Genomic DNA, 14,144 nt, shown 5'->3' with positions numbered 1-14,144 from the left:
TGCATTCCTAAATTCGCAAGATAATTCAGCAAGCACAGCTGACAGCACTCCTGGGGTGCTCCGTAGGATCTGGACATTGAGCCAGTTTTTAATCAACTGTACCACTATGAGCACCCCAACAATGGAGGGAGGGAGGGGAGGGACGGAGAGAGGGGAGGCAGAAGGAGGGAGAGAGGGAGAGAAAGGAGGGAGGCAGGAAGGGAGGGAGGGAGGGACAGAGGGAGGGAGGGAGAGAGAAATCCATGCCAGCCAGGACACCAGAATATTCCCAGTGAAAATGCTCAGGGAGTGCAGCACTACAGAGGTAACATAGTCTTAAAGACTGAGACTAAATCATCACAGATAAAAATTATATTAATAGGAAAACTAATTCTCCAAAAGCACTATAGACCTTGTCATTTCCTCTTTTCATCACAGGCTTCTAGAAGCTGGGAAGCTCCACATATGAAGTCAGCCAACTAAAGGGTGCAGCTTGGTGGCAGCACGTGGGCTGAGCACGCACGACGTCTCGGCACGACGACTCACAAGGGAAAAGTTGAATAACGTGGGACTAATTGTGCTGATTAGGGTAAAATTCTAAAGACAACTGAACATAAGCATACAACCATAAAGTATAAATAACTGCTTTTAAAACTGAACTGCTTTTTAAAAATTGGGTAAACCATGCACATCACAAAAGGAAGTGAAAGAAATTCAAGTGGCCTGCGGCCACATGAAAAGGTGCTCCACCGTCAGTGGTCAGGAAACTGACACCAAGAACCTCAGGAGAACTCAATCACCTCGCTGCCAAAAGTGTGTGAAGAGAAACACATATCTCACAGCCCTGGCGAGCCTGACGTAATTACTCTTGTAGCTTGGCAGTTTCAGGTAAATTTGGTTAAGTCCCACAACCCAGAAATATTGGTAAATTTCCAAGATAAAACTCTTGCACACGGACATTTGCAAATGTGCAATAGGAAGCTCTCAGCGTGACTCAGTCCTGTAAGGGGGGGGGGGGGGGCAGGCCGCGTCTGCTAACAGCATGAAAACGCAGTGTATAGCCAGACAGTGTGAAAACCAGAACAGCAAACACAGGGGGGTCTGGAGAGAAGGGGAGCTCTACCTGTACACAGGATGGAGGGGCTGTCTTCTAACTCATGCTGCTGGGCACTTATTTTAAATACTGGCGGACTGGGGTCTCCCTTTTAACAACTCTGTGCTCATTCTGCAAACAGGCGCTCTGTCGGAACATACTGAACCGGACATGGAGGCCCGTGCCTGCAGCTCCAGCACGTGGGAGACCAGGACAGCTGGGAATTACACTCGGGACCTCTGGAAGAGCAGACAGTGCTCTCAACCTCTGAGCCAGCCCTAGGATGATATTTTTAAAAATAACAGTTTTGCAACATTAAATTTATAACTCATGTTAATTGAGAAGTAGATTAGCTCGGGTTTATTTGCATAACTAATGTGGCACCTCTCCTCCATACACAATGGCTTATTCGTGCTAAGTATTGAGGCTTTTTTTTCTCCCCCCCCCCCACCGAGCTGAGGACTGAACCCAGGGCCTTGCACTTGCTAGGCAAATGCTCTACCACTGAGCTAAATCCCCAACACCCCCCCCCTTTTTTTTTTCTTTTAACATGAAAGAATCTTCCATCACTAGTTTTCCATTTTGGTTGCTCTCCTTTTAGTGTCAGAGTTCATGTCTGTAACACTTAAGCATCTGACCACATCAGAAACTGCATTCCTTTTAATAATTATGAACGTGGTTGCTTGTCCACTCCTTGGTACGTGTGAGGTTCCTTTTTCTGTGAGATGAAGGCGGGAGCCAGGGCTTGTGCATACTACACTCTACCCCCGCTGGGTACACTTAAAAGTTACATCGTTCTCCAAGCCATTCCAAATTGCAGATATATGCTGCTTTCCCGAACAACAGAAAGCTGTTCAGCTTAGTAAGCCTAATGCAGCCCATCCAAAGCTTTTCTTTCTGGTATCATTGCACGTGGAACTCGACCAGCTTCTGATGACTAGATGCAAAGGCCAGCTCCATCCCTCCACTAGGGAAGGACAGGAGGGAGGCCACTAGAGGTACAGGCTGAGGGCAACTTCCACATATTATTTAGCTTATTTCTTGTAATGAGATGGCAGGTTGGTACTTATAAGTGTATGGGGCATTAAGACTCATAGAGATAAGGGGAAAATGGGAGGGAGGGAGGAATGGGAGGATACAAGGGATGAGATAACCATTGAGATGTAATATGAATAAATTAATAAAATAAAAATTAAAAAAAAAAGATTCACAGAGACACTGGGGACCTAACTAGGCAGCTGCCGCCTTTGGACTGCTCAGACTATCGCAGACAGCCAGACAGCCACACATCCCAGGCAGCTGTGACTGCTCAGACTATCTCAGACAGCCACACATCCCTTCCTGACCCCAAGTTAACTTTCAAGGCATTTCACATTATTCCATGTCCTTGCCAGAGTCTGTTTCTGACGGTTCACTAGTGGCAGGCTGAGGCGCTACTGAGGGTGTTGGAGTTCCGTCCTGCAACGCTGCTTAATTTGTTATATTCATTCTGAAATGGTTGAGGGCGCTTTTAAGGTTTTCTATACAAAAGGTCTTGTACCAAGTGTTAACAATCTTACTTCCTCATTTGTAAGTTGAACGTCTTATTTCTTTTGCTTGCCTGATGACTCTGAGACTCCCAGCAATAGGGGTGGATCTGTGATTTGTTCCGGACCTCAGAAAGCCGTCAGCATTTCATGGGTACCAGGAAAGCTGCTGCCTAGCTAGCATCCGTAGCGTGTTAGGGTCCATCCCTTCTTTATCTAATGCTTAACATTGTTTTTACCATGAAAAATGCAGACTTTTAAGAAGTGCTTCCTCTATGCAAGGAATTAAATGGTTGTGTTCTTCACGGCTTGCATTATTACATATCAGTTTGCCTGCGCTGAACCATCCTCGCGCGCCTGTGATAAATTCCACTCGATCACAGTGTGCATCTTTGTAATGTGCTACAGGCTGGGACTGGTAGCATTTGGTTGAAACCTGTGTATCTAGGTTCAAAGACGTTCTCCTAGAACTTTATTCTTTTCTTGAATCTTATCTTAATCATTTCCTGTTTTAACATAAGGTCAGAGCACAACTCTTGGGTGTCAGCTCTGTCCTGCCACCTTTCAGGACTGTGTGCCAGCACCTCTGCACACTGAGCCATCTCACTGGCCCCTGGTTCCTGTGTCCTGGCCTCGTTCTGATGTTAAGCAATGTTTACCCTGTGGGATACACTTAGAAGAATTCCTTCCACCTGAGCTTTCTGGAATGACTAAGGAAGTGGCCTTCGCTGTTTTATAACATCCAATAGGAACCGGCAGTGGCACTCCGAGGGTTTAACATTTATTCATTTAATTTTAGAGACAGACCTCACGTTCATAACCCAAGTTAGCCTAACATTCACAGTGATCCTCCTGCCTCAACGTCAATACTGGGGTTGCAGAAGTGAGTCACCACACCAAGAGAGCTCCTGGGATTTGCTTTGATGGCGTCTAATGACTGATTCGGTCCTACACTTGGGACTGATGCGGTCACAGGTTTTCTGTTTCTTGGTGGTTAAACTGGGAAAGGCGCATGCGTCCAGGTTATGTGTTAACTGTCACTGCTTGGATTCCACCTTCACGATTTCATCTCGGTAGATGGATGTGTCCAGGAATTCTCATGTTTCTCTCTCCATTATCATACTTGTAGCTATGCACTTGTTCTTTTTTTTTTTTTTTTAGATTTATTTATTTATTATTTATACAGTATTTGCCTGGATGTGTGCCTGCACTCCACAGGAGGGCACAAGATCTCATTATAGATGGTTGAAAGCCACCATGTATGCACTTGTTCTTAACAATTGCTAAAAATTCTTTCACCAACCCCAGCTTAAAATCTCCTCTGGAAAGCCTCCAGAGCCTGGCACAATGGTCACTGTATGTCCTTGGTGACTTTATACCTGAGACATTGATTCTTTACAGCAGAAGCACCTATTTATTAGCAACTTTTATTTAAAGCCATGAAATTAACAAAGTCAGGCATTGGTCCAGGCTGGCGTGATGCCTCTCTGGGCAGGCTTGTTTATGCGATGCTGAAGTTAGAAGTATGGCTCTGGTCATGAAATGACTATCTAGTTACCGTCTCTGTTGCTGTGGTGGAACACTGAACCAAAAACAACCCAGGGAAGAAAGTTCACCTTGAAGAGAATGCAGGCAAAAGCCCAAGGGAAAAACCTGGAGGCCGAACTGAGGCAGAGGCCACGGAGATTGCTGCCCATTGGCTTGCTCTCCATGGAGGCTTAGCTTGCTCTTATACAGAACAGAGAACCATCTGGCCAGAGGTGGGGCTGCGAACAATCGAGAAATGGCCCACGGACACAAGCACAGGTCCACAGGCTAATCCCTTAATTACGGTCCCCTCTTCCTAGACAGGTCTAGGTGCGTCAAGTTGACAAGAACCAGCTAGCACAGACTCCTCCTACGCCTCCCACAGTTTCTGCTCTCGGCATCCGGAGCACCAGTGGGAAGAGTGAGAAAGTGTGGCTCCTACTATTACCCCAAACCTGAAGAGAACATGAACAATGAGAGCAGTGCGCTTTCCACAGTGCGCTTTCCACAGTGTGCTGACTAGTTTTATGTAATGTGACACAAGCTAAAGACATCAGAAGGGAGCGAGCATGAATTAAGAAAATGCCTCCATAAGATCACACTGTAGGCAAACCCAAAGGGCGCTGTCTTAATTAGTGATCGATGGGGGAGCACCCAGCCCACTGTTGGTAGTGCCACCCCTAAGCTGATGGTCCTGGGTTCTATAAGAAAGCAGGCTGGGCAAGCCGTGTGGAGCAAAAGCCAGGACAGCACCCCTCCATGGCCTCTGCATCAGCTCCTGCCTCCAGGTTCCTGCTCTGTTTGAGTTCCTGTCCTGACTTCCTCCAATGGGAGTGTAAGCTGAATAAACCATTGCCCACACATACTTGCCCTGGCTGTGGTGTTTTATCGCAGCAACAGTAACTCTAACTAGCACACTCAGTAAAGTACATAAATTTTACAAACCATACTGAGTGCCAACACCCTTTGTTAACCACAGAGCCTGCACCTAGAAGCTTGCAGTCCTGGGCACACAGAGACAGAAATAACTAGACTGTCAACTACACAACAGTTTACTGAGGAAACTGCTGCCAAAGAAAATGCCCATTCAAACCAGAATCCGAAGTCACCGAGGTCTTATTTATAGAAGAACAGGGTGCAGATTCTAAGAAGTCAGTATTTCCTTGCCATACTCTTGCCAAGAAAATAATGCTGATGTTAACCCAAGCAACAGGGAAGTAAAACAAATTCCCCTAGGACAAGAGCTGGCTTCAGACTTTCATGTCTTCCCACTTGACAAAAACAGCAGCACCACCACCATAAAGAGAGCACTATGGCTACCAAAAAAAAGAAAAAAAGAAAGAAAGGTAAATAACTCATTTTGCAATCTTTAAAAAAAAACAAACAAACATCCCCGTGAGCCTACAGTGTGTATTCCTAAGCTAGTCTAGGCCTGAAGGCCACATCAGAGGCTCTGCTAGAAGGAAGGCATGGCCCAACAGCATCTGGTAATATTGAATTAAAAGTGTTTCTGGCAGAAGGCTTAAAACCTAACATGTGCACTTAGCAATCAAATGCAAAACAACCTCAAGCCCACCCTCAACAGCACCATTCAACCTCTGCAGCCACATGCAATTCACATGCACTGTACACATCCCACAGAAGTAATGGCCAACTGTGACTAGGGGCTCAATACAGCGAGCACCTGCCACCGTCAACTACTGAACGAGAAAAGGATGGTGCAATGCCCGAGCCCCCTGGTTTTCCAACTGCCAGACCACAGGTTCTTCTGGTGAAAAAAAAATCTTACTTATAGTAAAAACAGCACACACACACACGCGCACGCGCGCGCGCACGCACAAAGGTAAGACAGATAACATGTATCACTGTTAGCCAGGTGTGGTGGCGCACACCTTAATCCTAGCACTTGGAAGGCAGAGGCAGGCAGATCTCTGTGAGCTCAAGGCCAGTCTGGTCTACAAAGAGAGTCTAGGATCCAGGACTGTAAGAGAAACCCCCTGACTCAAAACACCAAAACAAAACAAAACAAACACGTGTCACTGCTTCTACAACAATGATAGCAAATACAATGGCTTAAAACAACACATGTATTATCATTCCGAACTCACGGAGGTCGTAAATCTGTGCTCTGGCAACTGGAAAGCAAGGTCTTGGTTTTGAGAGGTCTAAAATGAAGATGCACAGAGAAGGACTTCACTCAAAACCCCAGCCAGTCTTGTAGGGTCAGGATGAGCCGTCTCTGGAAGACCTCAGAAGGGAAGGCACGCCACTGGCCACGGGGCACTACCAGCTAAGTCAGCCCGGCTCCTACAGTATACTATTACGCACACACAACCCAGGAGACATAGTTTCGGTACCCTGCTCAAAACCACACAGCCTGAGAAGTGACAGACGTGTGAAAGGCTGCTCAGGAGGGGGGAGGATGAGAGACTCGCTCCACTAGTGGCTGCCTCCCTAGAGGACCCAGATGAGGTCATGTGCTTGCTCAACCTGAAAGCACGTGGCAGACACGTCTTCAATTGATTTGTCTGAGGAACAAAGGCATCACACCGGGTGACCAACTCAGTGTCACACACCCATTCCAGGGGAACTCGAAGAGGGATTCAGGCCTGCTCTTCTCAGGCATGTCAGAACTGTTTGTGGTTTTGGCACAACCTCTGGAGGAACAGAACGGCAGGAGCGGGCACTCCTGTGTGGAAAGAACACAGTCGGACGAAGAGCGTACCCCAAAGAAGGGCAGCTAAGGACGCACATTCAGGTGTTTGCCTGGACGTGAAGAAGCAGGATCAGGTTTGGGGGCACACGCAGGAGCCAACTCAATCCCAACCTCCCTCCACTCTGATTGCTCGCCATAAGCAAGCTGGCTGACAGGCCCACGAGCACTTATCACGCCAAGTGCTTGGTGAGAACAAACGTTACCTGGAAATTCTAGACCGGTAGCTAAGCACAGAGCCCAGAACGCGGCAGTCCTACAGGACTGTTCGCTTTCATCTGACGCTCTCAGATATCCTGGGCTCCTATTGTCCGTCTAACACAATGGCCTCACAAAGGCCCAAAAGCATTTGGATTTTCAAGTCCGGGCCTAACTTAAAAGATTTTGGGGCGGGAACCTGATCTCAGAGGCAGTTTAATGTAATGAAACAGCAAACTAGAGGTGAGCAGCTTATGAGAAGGAAAAGGCGCTGAACCATTCCAAGCACACAGGCTTTACATCATGTGTGCAAGGGATGGGAGGGCATCTGTGGCAAGACACAAGCTTTGCCGTTTACCAATTACTTTTTTGTGGGGCGTGGCGTTGGGTCTGGGTGTCTCCTACTTGGGACTCTCAGTCCTGGCAGTCCTGAAACTCACAGAGATCCTCCTCCTGCCTCAGCCTCCTGGGGCATCATGCTCGACCCAAATTTATTTCTTACAAATTGAAAATAACAGGGGACAAATAAGCTCCTATCACACACCGCTCTGGTGACCAGGAAGCACAACCAAGTGTCCTAGCAACTGTGACTAAGGGGGTTCTCTCCTTTGCCCACACCTAAGGTGTGCTACCCACTCTCAAAGCCAGTCTTGTTTCCTTGGTCAAGCCTCAACCCTCCCACAGACATACCCATCATGCACTTTACCACTCTCCTGGGCACGCCTCAATCCTGTCAAACACAGAACTGGGATTAACCATTCCAAGGAAGATTTTTTGTTTTGTTGCTGTTTGGTTGGTTTGGTTTTGGTTTTGGTTTTGGTTTTAGTTTGGTTTTATAAGTCAGGGTTTCTCTGTGTACCCTTGGCTGTCCTGGACTCACTTTGTAGACCAGGCTGACCTCAAACTCAGTGATGCGCCTGCCTCTGCCTCCCTGAGTGAGTACTGAAATTATAGGCGTGTGCCACCACGCCCAGCTCCCAATGAAGAAATCTTAGCATTTACAACTAGCTACAAACTTATTTCCAACAGTGCTCCCACATACTCTGAGCAAAATAAGCACCTGATATTTATTTTGCATTCCCTCTGGGCCACTTCAGGGTACACAACAAGTGATGGGGACATGTTGGCTCATTTGATCCTCAGCATATCCAAATAAGCAGTTAAATTCCAACTTCGTTTTTAAAAGAAAGGCACACACAAGGGACATGGTAGCAAATAGTAAACTGTGGGACGAACCTCCCAGGTCAGCTACCTGTCTTATGCACCACACACTGCCTCAGCACGAACAAACACTGCTCGGCCCACATTCGGCCACAAGACCCTTTATTGCAATGCCATTATATAAAGTGTATATGGATGTTACAAATAACTTGATTATAGGGAAACCTAGAACAAAGGTATAAAGTAGTATAGATCAGAAAGAAAGGAACATTCTCCAAGAGTCACGGTGGGGCCAAAGCCCGCAGGAGACAGGAAGGGAGCAGAGCAAGAGTGGCCATGTGAGGACGGTGAAGAACGCCAGTCACACATGAGCTCTGTGAGGGCTTCCTGGAGGGCCAGGTCAGCATGCTCCAAGGTCACAGACAGCAGCCGACACAACCCACCAGCGCATCCTGGGGCCCAGACATGGTGATGGCAACCCTGAAAATGGACAGTGTTGGAAGAGGACGGCTGTAGTGCATAAATAAGACACCAGGCAGAAGCAATCAAACGTTAGAAACGCCATGGATGCTAACACTGTAGGAAGGACGCCAAGAGCCCCAAAATCACAACCAGGGATCTTCTATGTCCTTTTTTTATATTTTTATTTATAGATATCCCTCACTGAGCATACTTCTATCATGAGAAAAAAATGACTGGGAGAGGGGAAGGGAAGGAGACCATGCACAGACAGACGCCACCTGACATGGAGACACAGAGCTGCAGGATGGGGAGTCTGAGCTCACAGGACAGATCTCGGTAGCGCACAGCTGTGACTAGGTCACTGTATCACCACCCCACACCTCATTTAGACCGGATTCCCTAGAGAGTGAGGGCTCTATCGGGTGCTGCCGTCATACCTGCTCTACACTTCCTGAAGGAACGGCCAGTCATCCCAACACAAAACTACCCAACAAGACAGAAGAAGAGAGGGGAGGGGAGGAGGGGGGAGGGAGGGGGAGAGAGGGAGAGAGAGAGAGAGAGAGAGAGAGAGAGAGAGAGAGAGAGAGAGAGAGAGAGAGAATATGACAATATTTTCTCAGGAGTCTGAAGGACGCCTGAGCCCAGCACTGCTCAGCCAAACTTAAAATAGGATGTGAGGGTACACTTAGGAAATTTTGAAACCAAAAACAAAAGATGACCCAAACAGCAAAAAGCTACTGAACTTAGCAGAACATCGGTCATGAAGATGAATTCAGAGCTGACCTAAGGACCCATGGAAGAGTAGGAGGAGCTAGTGAACCAGGAAGGCGATAAAGAATGCAGTGTGCCTGGGTAGACCAGCAGCCCCTCCAATGTAAATCTGCAGGTCAGGAATATTCTAGCAAATCCATTCACTTCCTCTATCCACAGGTCTAGAATAAAACTGAGCACAGCATAGGTGCTCACTGTTCTTACTGTTGTTAATGAAGAGGGGGAGGGATGGCTCATTGGCTAAGAGAACTGCTGCTCTTCCAGAGGACCCAGGTTCAATTCCCAGCATCCACATGGCTGCTCACAACATTTTGTAACTCCAGTCCCAGGGTTATCAGAGGCTCTCATCTGACCTTGGATGGCTCCAGGCACATAGGTAGTGCATATGTGTATATGCAGGCAAGACATCCAGACACATAAAATAATAAAACATTCTAAAACTTTTTTTAAAATAACTAAATAAAAATCAAAGAAACTGTCAAGCCAGCTGGCCCAAGGAAGACTCCAGAGATCAGTGTCCAGAGAGCCAAACTCTGAGCTCCTGCACAGAGCAATGTCCCTGATGACCGGGGCACCGAGCACAGGACTACACCTGTCACCCACAGCCTACAACCACCGCACATACCTCTTAGGATGACAACACCAACAAGCAACGCTGGGGGAATAGGTCTTTAATTTTAACTTCAACTTCATTGTTTGGAGCTTGAAAGAGTTCTCAGGAAGTCAGCAGGACTAAAGACTAGCAGCTCACTTTCACAGCTGACATCCGCCCCCTCGCTCCACCCAACTCTCAGCAGGTGCGTGGAGCATCACAACAGCTACCAACAACTGAGCAGGGAAATGTGCATCATGGATATTATATAACACATATGTAACATGATATAAGCACATCATGAATATTATAACATGATATAAATATATCATGAATATCATATAACATATACATAAGTATGTCATTAATATTATTAAGAACTTTCCAATTTAACCAAAGCCCTTCAGAAAAGGTAACATTTACAAAACTATGTATTATATATCTTTGGTGAAATTTACATAAATACTGATATAACGCTGGATGTGTATGCCTCCATAAGAAGTTAGACCAAAAGAGAATCTATTCTTACAAAAGAAAAAAATGTTATGGGCTGACACCACTCAGTGTCAAGGAATGGGGCACTGGGTCTGATCCCCAACATTTTTTTTTTTAAGAAATGAAAAACAACTAACAACTAACTTGTGGATTCTCCAACTGTGTGACACAGAAAAGGCATCACATGGGCAGGTTTGAGAAGCAGCTGCTGACTATGGTGTGCACTGCGTGTGGGAAGCCCCATGAGAGGCTGTCACAAGAGTCACTGTGGTTGGGTAGTGTCACTATGTTAATTACAGCATTGACTTCCTTTGAAGCAGAATAAGACGGTGATGACAGCCACTGATAGAACTCCTTCTGCAAGAAGAAAGATTTCATAAGGTCAGCCAGAAGCTCTGTTATTTTAGATTTTATCAAAAGTGATTAAAATTGCATCAAATCCATAGTAGGCATTCCATCTCAGTCAGTATAACCTGAGACTGGCCTCTTCCCTCACATGGACTGGTTTCCACTTGTGTGAATTCTCTGGCGTGTTAAATGTGTAGAAGCCACTGCATAGCTCCAAGAGCTCCACTTTCTGCCAAAACATTATCAAGTAAATGAGTAAATGCCTAACCCTGCTTTCTGCTTAACCACTAACAAAATCCCCAGGTCTAATCACTTAACCTGAGTAATTGCCAAGATTCCTTACCTAGAAACAGCTAAGTAAGATTTAAGAACACAGGAACCCTAGATGTTTCTGACATTTTTATAATTGCTTTTAAAAATCCAGCATTTAAGGAGGCAAGGGAGAGGGCTTGCTCTGCAATCGTAAGCCAGTGAGGACAGACCCACATAACAACCTGAGCATTCCCACAAATGCCTGCAGCACCAGATTCAATGGCTCCAAAAGTAAGTAAGAGGATCACTGGCCTCCAGTCTAGCTGAAACGCATGAAGTTCTCTGCCTTGACAGAACAGGGCAGTGATGGACCAGCATGCCCTATGCATTCTTCTGGAACCAACACAGAGGCAGGCAGGAAGGCAGGAGCCAGTGCACGTGCGCACGCGCACACACACACACACACACACACACACACACACACACACACTGAATGAAGAGCAAGATGGCACAGCTTTGCTTTTCTTGCAACCTCCTCCACTATAAACAAAGGATTTCTGAAAGGCCATCAAAAGAACACAAATGTGTGGTCCCGGGGTTGCAGACACACTATGGCCCAGCACAGAAAGCCTGCCGAGGTCCACCATTACCGACCCCATCAACAGGAGGCAATCCAAGCTGGATCAACGTCAAGCTCCCTTGGCAGCATCAGACCAGGTCTATACCACCCAAGGTGGGAGCCATGGACCAGCCAGACCTAATGAGCTGCTGGTGAAGCCACAAAACAAACAGTAGCCTGGCCTAGGAACCCTCCTTTCTTGGTACCACAGCCTAATTGAAACTCCTGTCCTTTGCTCAGAAATATGAGGAAAACTATGGGATGCCACTAGACAGATCCCATACCACAACAACAGTGACTCACAACCCCCGGGGCCTCTCCAGGCAAGAGATCCTGCCGCAGGCAGGGAAGTCCCTGAGTCCCCCACAGCCCTGAAACTACCTTCCCCTACTGAGAAACAACTCCATAGTGCAGTCTAGGGAAATTCCCTCAGCCTTCCCAGCTGCACGGAGGGAAGCACTGAGAGCAGAGCCCCGGGAAGGGCTGATCAGTCAGACGGAATCAGCTCCATGAAGGCTTCCTCAAAAGTGGACCACCACTGGAGACACAGACCACCCATCAGGATCTGTGCACTATGTCTCAAGACTTGCACAGCACCCAGAGTACAAAGGAAAGTATACACACACACACACACACACACACACACACACACACACACACACGAGGGGAAAGAGATGGGATAACATGGGTACTGTAGAGGAGGTGTGTCACCAGACTTTGTGGAGAGACAAAAGACTCTTGCTGGGAAATTCAGAAATATCTGAAATTACACTAGTGATAGTTGCTTTTTGCCTCCAAAGATAAGAATCGTGTTATGGTGTTATGTCCTAGTTTGCCTTCTACTGCTGGGATAAAAACCATGAGCAAAAGCAAGCTGGAGAGGAAGGGGTTTGTTTCAGCTCACAGTTGTAGTCCATCATGAACAGACATCAGGGAGGAAACTCAAGGTAGGAACCCTGAGGGAAGAGCTGAAGCAGAGGCCATGGAGGAATGCTGCTCACTGGCTTGCTCCTCCCGGCTCGTCCATCCTGCCTTCTTACACACTCCCCAGTACTAAACCGGCCAGGGCAGCACTGCCCACGGCGGGCTGGACCCTCGCACATCAGTCATTAATTCAAAGGACGCCCTACAGATTTGCCTACGGGCCAATCTAATGGAGACATTTCCTCAGTTCAAGTCTCCTCTGCCCAGATGATCCTTGCTTGTGTGAGGCTGGTTTAAAAAAAAATCTGAACAGGACATGTGACCACCTGGAAAGTCCTGGGCATGCAAAGTAAAGGGGACAATGGAAGAACTAGAGACACTTGAACAAGATGGAGCCAATGAGAGAGACTCAGGCCAGGCAGCTGTAGTTCAGCTTGAAGACACTGAGAAATTTTTAAAGAGAACACACACACACACACACACACACAGAGAGAGAGAGAGAGAGAGAGAGAGAGAGAGAGAGGTTTAGTAGCTTTGGTGATACCACACAAGAAATAAATAATTTTAAAAATCGAGAGTCCAGAAGAGCAGGGAGATCATCTATCTCGTCCGTCTTAGCTCAGCAGAGCCCCGCAGTGTGCCAGGCATTGGGGGCACTGGCGACCACCAGAACATGAGAAGATGGTGAAAGAAAAGAAGGGAAGACAAAGCCAATGACGCCATAAAGATACTTCAGAGTACAATCCTGTGAGGCAAACTACGCAGCATGAGGTTAAAAGCAAGAACGAGGTGTGCAAACTTGGAACAGGAAAGTGATTTAAGTATGGTGTGACAGTTTAAATCATGTCTCTGGTAATGAAGGCAACGTCCAGAAGCAGGGCCTCTGGACAGTACCACTCCAAGTCCGTCCACGGATCGGCTCTGCTGGGCTGTCCGGAGAGGAGTGTCCACCGGGCGGCATCTCTCAGGCCTTCAGCACGCACTTCGTCAAGAGGCTCCGCCTCAGTACAGGCCCAAGCCAAGAGCACAGAGTCCTGGGCAAATAAAGTTTCCTTCCTTCTAAATTCTGTCTCCTAGGATTTCTGTGACAGACTGCTAACCCTCCTAAGAAATGCGAGCTGACATGGTGAGGGACATTTAGGTTCAAGCCTCAAAATGCGAGCACTCTTTTATACAACTGGTTCTGCTGCCATGGCTCCCATGGGGAACCCTTGTCGCTCTCCCGACTCAGCAGAGTTAGGGGAAAATGTGCACATGTTCTACCGTAATATACTACAGCACACGTATGTCTGTCCCTGCCACTGGATGATACAGACTGGCAGGAATATGCTCATGTCATTTCTGTTGCACAGTACTAGCACGGTTTCAGCAAGTATCTGACGACACTATGACCTTTCTTTCTAGAATTCTCCTAGATCGTTCCTCCCCTACAGGAAAAGGAAGGTAAGCACACGAATAGCTCTACCTATCACTTCTATTTGTGG

At 47.1% G+C, this 14,144-nt stretch overlaps 1 protein-coding gene across 5 annotated transcripts in view; it reads right to left on the bottom strand.

Moving 5' to 3' along the window:
- ARHGAP10 (Rho GTPase activating protein 10) overlaps positions 1-14,144 on the bottom strand; it is a 269,421-nt gene that overhangs the window by 188,310 nt on the left and 66,967 nt on the right. The window lies entirely within an intron of this gene.

Source organism: Acomys minous (genome assembly GCF_964271855.1).
Source record: "Acomys minous genome assembly, chromosome: 14".
Lineage (NCBI taxonomy): Eukaryota > Metazoa > Chordata > Mammalia > Rodentia > Muridae > Acomys > Acomys minous.
This window is presented reverse-complemented; position numbering and strand designations above follow the sequence as displayed.